Source organism: Furipterus horrens, unplaced genomic scaffold (assembly GCF_987537825.1).
Source record: "Furipterus horrens unplaced genomic scaffold, mFurHor1.1.pri manual_scaffold_10, whole genome shotgun sequence".
NCBI classification, from domain to species: Eukaryota; Metazoa; Chordata; class Mammalia; order Chiroptera; family Furipteridae; genus Furipterus; species Furipterus horrens.
Window position 1 is genome coordinate 51,416,095 of NW_028327180.1, and position 15,144 is coordinate 51,431,238.

At 51.0% G+C, this 15,144-nt stretch overlaps 1 protein-coding gene and 1 long non-coding RNA gene across 3 annotated transcripts in view; one reads left to right on the forward strand and one right to left on the reverse strand.

Moving 5' to 3' along the window:
- The window catches only part of LOC150000206 (uncharacterized), a 49,675-nt gene extending 46,995 nt beyond the window's left edge, over positions 1-2,680 (forward strand). For both annotated transcript variants that reach the window (XR_016513689.1, XR_016513688.1), the window contains one exon: positions 2,540-2,680. This is a non-coding gene — a long non-coding RNA (uncharacterized LOC150000206). The remainder of the gene's footprint in view (positions 1-2,539) is intronic.
- PEBP4 (phosphatidylethanolamine binding protein 4) overlaps positions 1-15,144 on the reverse strand; it is a 195,668-nt gene that overhangs the window by 30,867 nt on the left and 149,657 nt on the right. The window lies entirely within an intron of this gene.

Sequence of the window (15,144 nt, forward strand, 5' to 3'; positions counted from 1 at the left end):
ATTTTTAAACATTTTATTAAATTTAATTAAGTTTCACTTTCATAGGCATATGTGTCTAGTGGCTACAGAACTGGACATCAGAGCTCTAAATGAGACCAAGTGCTGGACTCCCAGGAGGTCCCTGGAGGCACCCCTACCTCTGTCCTGGTCCTGACCCCTCTCCCAAGTGCCTTTACTGCTTAGCCTCCTGAGCTGGGACCTGTGAGAGGACCTGGGGGTCTGGGTTCTGGGGTTGGAGCTAGATGACCTTGGACACTGGATCTGGAAGCCTTAGTGGCCTCTTCTGTAAAATAATGAGGATAATTTTTGCAAGCTTCAAGGTTTCCTCTCAGCTCTGAGTTCCGTGCTTTCTTGGGCCAGAACCTACTCTGATCAGATCTGGGTGAGTCAAAGTGTGTGTGTGTGTGTGTGTGTGTGTGTGTGTGTGTGTGTGTGTGCATGCACAGATGTGTGTGCACATATGGGGAGGGGACAGTGAGGGACAGCATAAAGACCCCAGAGGATCCTGCTTATCATGTCCGGCTAAGCATCCTGGGGCACAGAAAAGGGTTAAAGGCTGTCACGGGGTGGGTGCAGGCTAACAATACCGTTGGCAGCAGCTGCCAGCTCCTGGCCCCAGCTGGCCCAGTGATGCCCCAGACTTCCTCTTTTGCCATAAAAGTATCCTGGAAAGCCTTCCCACAGAGGCCCCAGGGCTTTCTTGGGGAATGTGTGAGTGCGTGTGCAGGCATCGTGGCGCAGGAGCCCAGGACGCGCGCATGTTCCCCGTAGAGCTGAGGGCCCTGTGTGGAGGGATGTCTGCTCCAGCTTGGGTGGAGGGACGGTGGGCCTTCGACTGGACTGGGCCTTGGCTTACACAATGCTTCTCTGCTTAGTCACCTTGAACAATGTGGACATCTGTGTGCACACACACTGCACTGTATGTGGAAGGGAGATATATCTGCCTTTGCTACTTTTCCCTGTCTAAGCGTCTGCCACACAAGACTTCCCCCCACATCTGGAAAGAAGGGGTAGATTCCCCAAGAGATGGCTGTTCTTAGGCTCCCTGAATGTGAAGAAGGCTCAAACCCTGTGGCTGAGGTCAGGGGGGGCCCTGAGAGGAGCCCTCTGATGGAGCGGAGAGAAGCCCACCAACTAGTTCACGATGTGACATGGCCAAGAGCATGGCAAGAAGAGGCTGCCTTGTCCTCTGTCCTGGAAGGTGCCCAAGCCTCAGGGATCCCAGGTCATAGAACCCGCCTGGCAGAGAGTTGCATCACAGTGAAACTGAGTGCTAGATGCCTTGGGGAAGAGGGCACTGAGGGCTTGTGACCCTAATTTTCCACCTTTCAGGGGTATATGGTCAAACCCCAGTCCCCCAGCAGCTCTGCTTCTCCCCAATATTCTGCACTGGGCTACAGAGCCCAAAGAGGTGGTCTGTGGGGTCAGTGGAGAGAGGGGGAGGAGTGAGTCAGCCCTGAGTCAGAGGGATGGGGGGGGGGACAACTTCAGGTAGCCCTGGAGTTCCCCACATGCAAGAGCTTCCCGGGCAAAGACAACCCTCCCTGACTGGAAGCCATGGGTCTCAGACTACACACTAGGTTTTTCTCTGTCTCCACTGTACACTCCAGGAGAGCAGAGAGGCCACGGCACGTGAATGATTTAGAAGGAGACCAGCCTGGAGGTAGGGAGTTGGATCAGCAAACTTGCTGGGTCCCTTCTCTGTGATTCCACACAGAGGACTCACCACATCAAAGTCTCTTGGTTCTACCTTGGTCCATTGAGAGTTTAGGGCTGGGGGAGCACACTGTTGGGTGGGTAAAGAGGGGGTTACCCCACAGAGCTCTGTTGGACTTTCTGAATTTGCTCCAGTGTTTTTGGCTGCCCCAGAAGTAGGAAAGAGTGTGGAGATGGTTAGAAAAGTTTGCAAGTTGCTCTTTGGTTACTCATGATCTTGGCAAGAAAGCCATGGGGTGTGTTCCTCCTTATCACACCAGCCACTGGATTTCCCACAGTGCAGTCAATGACAGCCTGAGGTCCGGTTTGTTGGCACCTCCCTCCCCCCATGTGTCTGGGGACCTCTGTGTAGCTTTTTGCTCAAATCTGTGGACAGAAGTTCCCCTCTACATATCAGCCGCAGGAGCACAGCCACTTCCCAGGGATCTCCCCCTACCCAGCCAGAGTGGAAGCCATGCCTTTCCAAGCCCCTGCCTCTACCCAGCTCTTCTCTCCCTGGACAGGGCACAGCCACCAAGTGCAGCATATTCCTCTCCAAGATGATCCTCATTTGCCTCCTGGCCTGAACACTGCCACGCCTTCCCTTCCCTTGATCAGATTCCCCATAGAGGTGGGTGGCTACAGACAGCTGTGGAAGCATAGGTGAGCCACGGGTGACAAGCTCTGAGGGAGTTTGGAAATCCCTCAGCGAGGTTCCCCCTCTGCTCTTCACTGACGAAACAGTTCCGGGCCCCGGCAGCACAGGACCACGCACAGGGTCTAGAACCTCCTCCTGACTCCCAATGTGAGATAACATACAATGAATTAACTCATTTTTTTCCAGGGGCTTGGATGTGCAATGGAGATGGAATCTGGGAGAAATTCACCTGGGCAGAAGTTTCTCTTCTTCCAAAATCTGAGTGGTTGGCTCTGGACATGTGGCTGCTATTTCATAAATAAATAAATGCCTGTTGATTGACCTGAATCTCTGGTGACTCCTCTCACTTCTGTAGGAAGGGGCTTCCCTGGGAGAGCTTGGTTTGTTCTTAGTTTCCAATCCTGTTGCGCAGTGGGAAGGAGGAGGCCCGATGGCCCATCCGCCACCCTGAACCCCCTCCCTGCCCCAGTGTTCTTCAGTGCTGCACACAACCTGAGCGAGGGAACGAGCCTCTGTAGTGCAGCCACCCCGACTGCCTCTAGAGAAATAAACAAGATGGTGTTGTGCCAGGGGAGGGGAGTTGCATCAGAGATATCTCATAAAGGAAGAAAGGCAAACCTATTTGGGGGTGGGGATGAGGGGGAGGGTGTGGTTCTGACCTGGGCACTTCAGGGACATTGAGTGCTCTGGCCAGGGAGTCAGGACCAGCGGGTCCTCTCTGAGAACTCGAGGGCGCTAGGACCAGAGCGCCAGGCTGTGACTCCAGGCTCGGGCAGAAGCCATATTTTTATATGAGAGGCATGGATGGGGAGGGGCGGGTGGGGGGGGGGAAATGCCTGGGGAATTAAGTTAATAGGCTTCTTAAAGAATGCCCTTGTGAGTGATGTTCAACATTCAAGTGTTGACAAGAAGGTATTGGACTCGACGCCCACACAGCAGCCGGCAGAAGCAGGAGCTCGGCCCGGCACACCTTCTTTGTCTGAAACTTGTAGTAAAACCCAGCGCCGGGTTGTGAAATCTGTCCCAGGGGTTCTGTGTGGTGGGGGTTCCAAGGTCAAGACCCCTGCTTCTAGATACGGTTGGGGTGGGCGAGAGTGCCACTTGCACTGAGATCCCAAGGTTAGGAGAGCAAAAACTGGGTCGGCTCAGGAACCTTGGAATACTGTTATGTCCCTGTGATACCTGGGGACATCGGAGGGCACCAGAGACAATGTGTCACTCTTGCAGGTGATCAGAGTGAACCTATCCCTTCCCTCTGAGCCCAGTTTCCTTGGAGAACTTGGGTCTGATACTCAGGAACATCTCTTTGATCCTAGGGCTTCCCTGTCATGCTGAACTAGTGGAAGAATCTAGGTGGTTATATGAATATGGATTTTCCCTTTCTCTTAAATCCGTAGCAAGAAGAGAGGCCCCCCAATTATTGGTGGGCTGGTGGAAGGGAGCCCTGCTTTGCAGGAGGAGGAGGAGGAGGAGGAGGAGGAGGAGGAGGAGGACTCTCTCTCTCTCTCCCTGTCTACATATTTGTAGTTAAAGTTTTAGGTCGAAATCACAGATTACAGGTTGAGCAGAAGTTGAGCATTCTTAAAACAAAGGAGCATGTCCTTTTGCCAAGCAGCCTGCCTCAGGGCCCTGGGCGAGGACGAGGCTCTGTGTGCTGCTGGCTAACCAGCCTGCCTTCCTGCCCGCTGTCACCCATTCCTCTCAGCACCAGCCATAGGCTCGCCTCATGTTCTCTTTCTGTTACATTGTTATACATTGGGCTCAGATGTATCAGGTAATTAGAGTTTTCAGGTAGGGACCTAAGTCTCCGGAACTCCGTCACAGTTACAGTGGCCAGGTCCAAAAAGTGGCAAAGTGGCGACAAGTTACATCTTTGTGAAAGGAATTTTCTGTCTTAGGTACTTAGGAAAACACTTTGAAAATAAAGTAACCTAAGTCTATCATTGTCTGGACACTCCAAGGCAGCTCATCTTAAGGGAACAGTTTAAAAATGCCCCAATTGAGGCCAGCAGCCTGCAGGAAGTCCTCTCCAAGGTTGCGTGTGTGTGGCTGTGTGTGTGCAGCTGTGTGTGAGGCTGTGTGTTTGTGTGTGAGGCTGTGTGTGTGCGTGCACAGCTGTGTGAGGAGAGCAGAGTGAGTAGGAATTTCCCCTCATTTGCAAATGGTGCTCGGGGAAGGCAAGCACCCCTCGCACCTGGCAAGTTCGGCCGAGCTCTTTGCTCTTGTTGGACAGCAGCCCTCGTTCTGGGAGCTCATTTCTGAACACAGAAAGGCCAGTTCCCACCCCACAATCCCAGTGTTCAGGAGACTCTGGGGTTTGCCCACACTCCTAAGACGTTCCTGTTTCCAGGAAAAGGAAGCAATTTATCATCTTTCTGCTTGACTTGCGATGCATTAGGACACTGTATTAAAGAAAAGGCTCTGAGATACCGTGTTAATTTTACACTCAAACTTTCCACTCCTACAATACTCCCTGTCCCTGTTCCCTACGATGGAAACACAGGCCTGCTAGTCTCTCTTTCCCTGAGTGCCCAACTTGAATTTCATTAGAGCAGACTGAGGGGCTTAATCAGACTCCCCACGTTCCTGGATGCAGGCATGTGACCAGGGGCAAGTAGCCTGGCAGTGCAGCTGAGCACATGCCTATTGAGTGCCTGCTGTGTACAGAACCAGGGCTGGGGGAAACAGGACTACCATTCTTGCGCTTAAGGAATGCTTGGCCATGAGAGCTGCAGCATTGCCTGCACCTTCCCTACAGTCCCAGAGAATGAGCACCCTGTTTAGGAGACAGGAGGGAGCTGTGAGCATCCCAGAAATGTGAAGCGTTCCAGAGAAGTCACCTCCTCATATTTCCCATCCCTCCCCACCTCTCAGCATTAAACCTGGGGCAGCCACAGATTTCGACAAGGAGTCCAAGATTCAAGGACATCGGGACCGACTTTAAGCGTAGGCATCTTTTTGCATCAGACTCTTTTTGAAAGTATTTTTTGTCTTCCCTTGGAGACACCTAACGAAACAGACTTCTTAGTCTTGACAAAAGATTGCACAATATGGTTTGTGTGTCTCACATGGACAAACAGTGCTGGGAGAACTGGAGGGCGGGGCTGTCCCCACAGCTGTCAAGAGCCTGAGGTTGACCTCCAAGGCAGAGCCCTGCAGAATGACCACCTGGCTACAGTCCTGCCCAGGCCTCCTCTCCTTGTGGAGGAGAGGGGGCGGGCAGCAGACAGGGTCCTGGCCTACAGGCTTTGGGTACTGCCAATCAGCAGCCTCAACCTTGGCCTTTGGACCAGACTCCTGCCTCTGCCCTGCGTGGGAGGTGTGAGGGGCTGGAGTCCGGAGGCAGGAAGTGAGCACAGATAGGCTGCTGGTACAGCTGTGCAGGAACAGAGCACATCTGTCCGGGTGTGTCTGGTGGGGCCTCTCCCCACAAGCTCTAAGCCCAGTCTACCTGATGGGGTGTGGATTGACTTTGGGTCCCAAATGGGGAAAATGATGGAAAAGAAAAGTCTGAAGATAGAGGGTGGAGCTAGGGGTTGCTAAGGCGGTATGTTCATATGAAAAAAAGACTGTCACTGAGCTCTGGAGGAGAAGAGGGTCAAAGTGAAAAGTGAAAAGTGGAAGCAAACAGATCAAACTCATCTGCTCGGGATGAGCTCTGGCTTTTCATGGCTCCACAGCACCCAGGGTCTGGTGTCTCCTACTCTATGAAGCTGCCTACCCCGCAGCTCCCTACTAGGTGGACAGTCTTCCCTTTTGGGTGCTCCCAAAGGCCTTCTTTTTGTCTTACCTACTAGACTGCAGGGATACTCAGATCAGAGAGCCTGCCTCCTTCATCACTGTATCCTCACAGAATAGATACTGTAGAAGGTTCTTGAATGGTGAATGATGTGGTCTAAACCGACCCAAGCTTTTCTATTTAATCCCTTCATTTTCTCTAATTGGCTTTCAATATTGCTGGGAAAATTGATCCCAAGAAGAGAAATACTTGGGAGATCAGAAGCTGGATGGACTTTCCAGGAGGAATTTGCCTGCTTCCCCTCTTAGCTCTTTTCTAGGGAACTGAGCAGAGAGGAAAGGTTCGTTGTTCTAGAAACTGCACACTGCCTTGGCATCACGACCTGCATGTACAGGTTGGGTGTTACTGGCCTGGTATCAAGCCAGAGGGGCAGGAATTGTGGATCACGTGGATGTGTGGAAGTAGGGAGGGCTGACAGTTTCCCCACATCTACCCCCACACTCCTCCCTTCCCTACTGCCATCACCTCTCTCTGTCTGGATTTCACTTAGAAATGAACGGAGAGCGGAGTTGGAGTACCCGCTCTGCCAGGGAGCCGTGGGTGAGCTGCTCCTCAGTTTTCTTGTTTGTACAACGGGAAATTTGGCTGAGACAACCTCTGAGATCTCGCCCAGCTCTAATGTCCTAAACCTGGGAAGATGATGAGCAGGGAGTGTGGCCCTTGATGTTTTCACGGTCACCTGAGAGCCTGGCTGGGAACTTTCCCTTGACCTAAGGCTTGGAAAGGGGAGGAGCGGCCAAAGAAGGCCCCTCCTCACACATCAACTCCTTTGCTCACCCCTTGCTGCAATGGTGGCCTTCCTGGACGAGTTAGTCAAGTCCTGCTTAGAGTCAGAAGGTCTGCACAAATGATTCTTAAATTTCTCAAGCTTCTACTCCTGTTTCCTATAGGGAGCATACCAGAACTGCCCGTGAGGAAGGAAGGCTTGACGTCCCAAGGGCTTGAGGCCAAAACAAGACACATACACTTATCTCTAACATCATTTTTGTCATTGCCATCATCATCATCACCATCATTGCTATCCCCATCACCCATTATTAATATTGTTAAACATTTGTTGGTTGTCATTTGGCCATGTGCAGGGGAATGAATAAATAAGCGAGAAAACCTGGTCACAGGAAGCCTGCAATATACTTGGTCCATCTCAGGCTGGATAGTCCAACCCTCTCATAGGGGTGGCCTCTCACCCTCAGGTGGCAGTGGACCAGAGGCTTTGAGTTCCCCCCTCTTCGGAGGAAAGGGATTCCACTCCCAAGTCCTTCCGCTCCTGAACATCTGTGTCTCACTCAGCTCTGTGGCCCCGACAATGCCTTGAACAAGGGCCACAACCAAAGGTGCTCACTATACACTTCCTGATCATGACTGTAGAGATGCTGTGTAATAATTCAGTAGGGGGAGTGGGTCAGGAGTGTTCGGAGTTGCTACTGAGCTGCCATGAGCTGAGAAACTTATTAATAATTCTTTGTCTGGGGCATTTTCCCCACTAACGCCTGGCGTCTTCTGTTGCAAGACAAGCGTGGGATTGTTTGGGAGGCCAGGTGGCAAAGGCTCAGACAGGAGGTGAACAGCTGGCGCCTCCTTCTGGCCCTGCAGGGCTGGAGCAGGCTTGGGGAGGGCTTGTGCGGGGTGCTTTAGCCCCTGAGCTCCCAGACCCTCCCTGCCCCAGACCCTTCACCTGGACAGCCCAGCTCAGGAGAGCCAGTGGAGAGTGAGGGAGGCTGTTATGCAACCTGTTTAACTCCTTGTTAAAGCCGGTGACTAAGACTGCTGGGCCAGATTAGCTCTGCAGCTTGGCTCTTAGCTGCGTGAGGCCTGGGCCGGTTGTAGCTGCTTCTCACCCCCTCTGCTGGATGGATCTCTCAGCTTCTTTGCTGGCCTCACCTGCACACCTCAACCCGCCACCACTCCTCCCCACTCAGACCTTTTCCATGTGCTTCCAGTCCCCACCTTTATGTCCCTTCTGCCCTACAAAAAGATGCCAGGGAGAGAGTTCATTGATGCATTCATTTTGGACAGTGACCAGGCTGAGAGTGTCAGCTTGCCGAGGTTGGGACTGTTGGATTTAGAACTCGGGGGCGGGTAGTAATCTCTCCACCAATCCCCAGGGGAAAGGACCTCAGGGGACATCTAGCCTCGCCCTGTCCCCTGGCCCTGCAGGTCTCGGCTGCCTGAGCAATGCCTGGGAGAGGGCTGTGCTCACTGACCCACTTCTCACTTTTCTTGTCCTAACGGAGGGGTGTCATAAGTCAGCTCATCCTTATGCCGAAGGCTGCCTGATGGAGCCATGGTGGAGGGTTTGCACTTGTGAGGAGACAGTTCATAGAAAAACCCAAAGGAGTCCTGACAGGGCCCACAGCATTCACAGTTATGAGTGCCAGGGATTATTTATTTAATCCTTGACCAAGTAGCCCTTGATTGTTAGGATTATTCCCATTTTACAGGTGAGGAAACTGGGGCCAAAATCATTTTGAGCTGAGAAACTTATTAATAATTCCTTGTCTGGGGCATTTTCCCTACTAACGCCTGGCGTCTTCTGTTACAAGAGAAGCGTGGGATTGTGGTTTGCTGAAACTGGCAAGTGGCTGAGCTGGGCCTGAACTCACACCTCAGTGACTCGGAAGCTCAAGCTGGCTCTGACGTACTACGTTCCCCTAGTATTCCTGAGGCTGGTTCCCGAGGCCTTCAAAATGTTTCCACATCTCAGCAACTTCATGGCAACTGCCCAACTAGACCCAGAAAATACTGCTACTTTGGACTCTGGCTCTGGTTTCCTTCCACCAAGCTGCACACAGACATGATCTCATTCACTTGCACAGCGTGCCTGTGGGCTAAGGGGGTGGAGGGCCATTGACTCCATTTCCTGGGGAGGAAAGGGAGGCACAGAGAGGGACAGTGGCCTGCCCTAAGTCACACAGTCAGCTAGCTGCCAGGAAGGAGCGTTGGGACTGTTATTTAGCTTGGTGGGTGTGAACTAGAATCACCCCTGAGATATAGAAAATTGGGGTGCTCTTCTTGAGGGGTGAGTCAGTGGCTGAAACAACTCCAAGATACTTCAGCTTGCGTTGAAAAAGGAAATCTGAGATGCGTATAAGTTCAATCTGTATGAAAAGAGGGAGGCAGCTGGGCTGACAGTCCCCACAGTGGCTCCCTGCAAGGCCAGTCTCCTGCAGCCCTGCACCCTGCCTCTGTCTCTGAGTCTGCCCTCCCCTCCCAGATGCCCCAGGGCTCCAAGCAGCCATGGCCTTGAGGTCATGGGACCTGCAGAGAATATTCACCAGGGGTCCCTAAATTAGTCATTTCACCTCTCAGCTTTTCCATTTCTCACTCAAAAAGTGGGGATACTGACTACATGGAATAGACACGGAGAGAAAACTACTGGTGTTCCCTTTAGTCCTCCTGCGTCTCTACCAAAGGCCTTTTAAAAAATGTTTTTGGAGCTATAGGTCACACGGAGGGATTGTCCTGGTCAAACATCAGTCTTTCTTGCTGTGGCTCCTTCATGTGACATCTCTAGGACCCAATGTCTGGCACCCAGCCGAATGTCCCATGAGCTCTAGTGCAGGGTCAGCAAACTGTCTGTAAAGGCCCAGGTGGTAAATATTTGAGGCCTGTGGGCCACACATGATTCTGGTCCCATGTTCTTTGCCTTTTTCCTTTCAACTCTTTAAAAATGAAAAGTCATTCTTAGCTCACAGGTCCTGCAAAAGCAGGCCAATCTGGCCGTTGGGCTGCAGTTCGCTCGCTGCCCCTGGGCTAGTCAGCGAGAATGTGGACGGGTGGGTGAACTAGTAAGAGACAGTGAAGGCCGAGAACCCCATCCTGCCACATGCCTTTGAACTGCTCATGAAGCTCACCTGGACCTGGTCTGGCTGCCTTATGGCTGGGGTAATGCCCATTTCAAGCACTGTTGTGAGAGTACTAGATGCAAAGTTCCTAGCTCCGAGCAGGCTCCGACAGGTGGGAGAAGGTGTCACTAGGACTCTTTGATGAAAGAGGGAGGGAACGCAGGGCCTGGGACTGGCCTTCCCTGTTCTTGGTGTGGCCAGTTGTACAGCACTCTCCCAGCATCCTGAGAAGAAAGGTCTGGGGTTTCACGAGGAAAGGAAGAGCTGATATTGGGTCGAGGGGCTGGTGGGCGGAGACCTGGGCCCCCACCAGCACTGGCTTGGGCAGGAGGGGAGTCTGGGGGTCAGCAGGGCTAGAAGAGACCCCATGTAGACTGAGGCCCAAGGTTCTATTGAGAGGAAACTGGGGACTCCCTGTACCTCCTGAGTCCTGGCTTCTTGTTCAGGGAAAAACCCGAGGACAGCAGTTCCAAAAGAGGTGTGGCCAGCACAAGCTCTTTGCATTAATACTACAAGCGGCCATCTATCAAGTGTCTTCTGTGTGCCAGGCCTGGGCTCACGGCTGCAGGGGCCGGAGCGGGGTGGGAAGGGACCAGAGCCCACTGTCCTGCTGCCTGTGGGTACAGCCTGGGTGGATACCCAGGCCAGGGGTGTTTGAGATCTTAACTCTTCTTTTTGAGAAATACAGGGCAGAGCAACTGCTTCCTAGGTGGTTGGAAGAACCCATTATTACTCACCGGAGCCCTCCCTTCCGGACACCTGGGCCATCCCATGGCTGGTTCTACAGGGCTCCCCTGAGACCAGCCTCTCAGCTGCGACAGTGACTCCAACACTGTGACACAGAGCACAAGGGCCATGTCTTCTTGTTTCAAACACCCTTCTCATTTCTGTGTCCCCGCCCACCTGTCCTGTGCTGTTCCTTTATGTAGAAAGCCCTTGCATCACTTCTTTACCTAGTAAATGTCTACTTAGTCCTTTAAAATATAGCTCAAGTGTCACCTCCTATAGGAAGCCTTCCAAGCTACCCAGGCCCAGTTAGTATCTCCTTCTTCTACCTTCAGACATTTTGACTGAGCTCCTATTGTTACATTATTTGAGGGGTAGGGGGAAGGGGGTGGAGCAAACATTTGTTGAGCACTCACCGTAAGCCTTGCACTAGGTGCTTTGCTGAATTATCTCATTTAACATTCAAAAGCTTCTGAGGGAGAGATTCTTACCTTCATCATACAGAGGAGGCTGAGGCTCCGAGCAGCTAAATAAGCTGCCTAAGGTCACTAGCTATTCAAGGGAAGGCTGGGATCTGAACCCAGGCAGTTTGACTTCAGTGCCTTCCCTCCTAACCACTAAATTACATCATCTCCCTTACACTACTTATAATTACCCCCAACTGGAATGATTGGTTTATGGGTCTGTAAATGCCTCATGAGCCAAGGCCATGATTTAATCATCGTTGTTGCCCTAGAATGTGGCACTTGCAATGTACACAGTAGGCCCTTAGTGGCTACGTATAGAATGAAATGTTAAATAAAGAGATTGTGGGTGTTGAGGTTACTGAAGGAAAGCGGGGTGCCTGGGAGTGGGGAAAGGAGGACCTGTAGGGGAAGACAGTTGGGGGGGTCATTGAGGAGCACCTGACCCTTGGGGGTGAAGGAGGTTCCTGCTGCCAGCAGCCAGGTCATCTTGGAATCATGGGCCTGGCAAGAACAACAGAACATGCCCTGACCCACTTCTTCGTAAGCATCTCCAATAGGCTAGGCAGAGCTTCACACACAGGCATTCTAAGTCCAGAAGGAAGGAGAGTGAGTTCAAATCCCTAGGCAGCTCCCCCTGGCAGAGCCCAGCCCCGGGCCTCACACGATGCACTCCGGAGAAGGTTCATGCTGCAGGTGGGGCCTGGATTGTGTGCCTGCAGGTGCAGGGTCAGGCTGGTGTTGCATGAGTCCGAGGTTTACAGGAAGCTGTGTGCATGTCACTTCCCTTGTGTGTGAATTTCTCTTGCACCATGCAACTCTGTTTCCAGGGCACTGGCCTCTCCGAGGAGCGCTTCCAGGTGAGTGGGAAGATGGGTGTCAGGATGCCCCCTTCTCCATCTCTTTGTGGCCCTCTTCACCCACAGGAGAAGGGACCCAGCTGGGCCCCAGACTTGGATCCCCCAGATGGGCCTGTGAGGTCATGCTCCCTGTTGCACCTTGCAGGTGGCCCTGTCCTGGGGAGCACCCGGCCTCAGAGGCAGAGGTGCTGCTGTGGTGTGTAGGGAACCCCTTTAGCATGCACGGCCCCCTTTGGGGGCTGGCGGTGCCCCTTGAAGCCAACCAGAAAGCTTTTTTCTTGCCCGGAAGAAGTCCAAAGCCCGTGTGGCTGCTGGCACAGGGGAGGCGGGCGTGTGGGGGAGGCGGAGAGAGTGAGGAGAGCCCCCTGCAAGCCGCGTTCATACAAAATGCATTTCGCCACGTATCCCTCTGGCCTGTCGGAGCCCCTTCTGCTCACTGCTCTGTTTATACATGATAGACAACTAATTAACATCCAAACCTCTTGAAAGGTCTTTTCAGAGGTAATGTTCTGACAGATTATGTCAGCAAGGAGCACTGATTTGTCTAAGCATGGATCACATTGTTTCAGATTGAATGAGGTGAATATTAAACTGCTTTAAATGTACTCTTCATAAAGTACTAATTACACACTCCCAAGGGAGAACAGCCAAGGAATACTAAACAGTAGAGAAGTCAACAGAAGGTTCTTTTTATAGTATGTTGCCGGGCTCTGTGTTTTTCTGTCTCCTTCTTTCTTGCTCTCACTCTCTCTTTTTACAGTAAAATCACAGCACGCTAAAGAATACACATTTATAGCACAATGCTTCTCATCTAATTATATGGCAATCATTAGTTTTAAGCTGGATGCATTATATTTCCTTTGATATATTATGCCTGAGGCATAACTCTGCATTTATTGCTGTTACTGGCAGATTCCAGTCCCCCCAACCCCCTCTCCCAACCCCATCTCTTCTCTTCTCCCCACCCTTTAACAAATTATTTAACCCTTACTATTAGTATGCTTATTGTTTCAAAAAAATAAACCTCAATTTAAACTGGCAAAAATGGGAGAAACAACACACCCCTTGTTATTTAAAGGAAAAAAAAAAAGAATAAAGGGAATCCTTTATGTTCTTGGCAGCTGTGCAGTTGTGTTTATTTATTTATTTATTTATTTATTTATTTTATTAACCAGGTGATGTCCTGAATACAGAATCTCTGCTCCCCATCCCAGTGAAATTCCTTCGTAACAAATTCCACTGGATCACACTGAACTCCCACTTGGCTGAGCTTCATTGTCCTTCAGGGAAAGAGATATTTATATGTATATAAATATATATATATATGAAAGCAACAGAGGGGTAGAAAACCACATGGCAGGGAGCATTCCAGCAAAAGTGCAAGGTGGTCCTTCAAAATGCCTGTCTACAGATGTTGCCAGGGTTCTACTCCATTGGCCTTCCTGGATATTTCTGACCTCAGCCCCTGCCCATGGTGGATAAAAACCACAGTCAGTTTTGAGATGCCCAAGACTGTCAGGTTCTCAGCCTTGAAGGGAGGGAAAGGCTAGGTTCTATGGCCTCCTGATATTGACCCAATTGTTTTCTTCTTGGTCAGGCCTCCAATGATTGTGCCCCTGAAGATAAAAGAGACTGGAGGGTCCCAGAGAGGGGGTACTTCTGTGAAGCAAAATGGGGTCCTGTTTTCCTACTATAGTCTTCCTTTTCCTCCCCAACCCCAAGTCAAAGAACTGTGGGGCCTTGGAGTTGAAGGAATTAGAGATTTTCTATTCTCTCTTTTTTATGCTGAGGAACCTTGGCCAAGGGGGCTTTTAATTCACCTAATGTTACAGAGATACCTGCCGTTGAGGCTGAAACCTGGGGTCAACCCCAGGCCAGAATTCTTTCCACTTCAAACAGAACAACTCAGAGCAACTCTTTCCTTGCAAGAATGGCCAAGGACAAAGGAATAAGAGGATAGAGTGCAACAGGCTGAATACCTGTGTGTCCCCCCCCACCCCCACCCCATTCATGTGCTGGAAGTCTAGAGATGGTGTTAGGAGGTGGGGTCTTCAGAAGACAAAAAAGTCAGGAGGATGGAACTCTCATGATGGGATTAGTACCCTTATCGGATGTGACAGAGAGAGACAGAGAGAGACAGAGAGAGACAGACAGACAGACAGACAGACAGAGAGAGAGAGAGAGAGAGATTGCTTCCTCCCCGCTCTTTCCATCACTTGAGAGTACAAGGAGAAAGTAGCTGTCACCAGACTCTGGATCTATTGGCACCTTGATCTTGGACTTCCCGGAACTCTGAGAAGTATGCCTTTGTCTTTTAAGCCACACAGTCCATGGCAGTTGTTGTAGTAGCTCAAACGGACCGAGATACAGTTATCTTCTTTGAGAGCTGGCAGAAGTCTGGCAAGTCACCTAATCCACGCCTCTGGTCACTGCAAGACACGCTCTCCGGCCTCATGGAGTTGACACTCCAGAGCTTACAGTCTGTCTTTGGAGCTTCTCTTCCGCAGGGGAAGTGCTCATCCGTTTCTTTGTATGTCCCTCACTTAACGCTTTCTGCCCCATTTTCCTTACGTGACATCATTTGAAGAAATAAACTAGAGATGAAGAAAAATGACAGCAAACTTGAGCTTCAGTCCAGGGCATGCCTTATGCCTGTTACCCAAACAGCGTATGGTATTTGTTAAAAGAAAAAAATTTTTGAAAGCTCCTCATTTAAAAAAATTTTTTTTTTCAATTGCATTGACATTCAATATTATTTTATATTAGTTTTATGTGTGCAGCATAGTGGTCAGGCAATTTTACAGTTTTACGGAGCGATCCAATAATGCTAGTACCCACCTGGCCCCGTACAAAGTTGCTACAATGTATTGATCCTCACTCTGGAATTAAGCACACATGTTTGCACGTGGGAGTTGCACACTCACAGCCTCTCCACCCTAGGGCAATCGACAGGCTGCACTCCTATTTGTCTGCTTCTCCCAGACACACCTTCCCTCCAGTGCTGACTCTCACCTTCCACTGTGGCCTCGCCCCAAGTTTGGGTGATTCTCTGAAGAGGTATTAGTTGATAGGCTAGAATGCTGATATGTGAATCCTC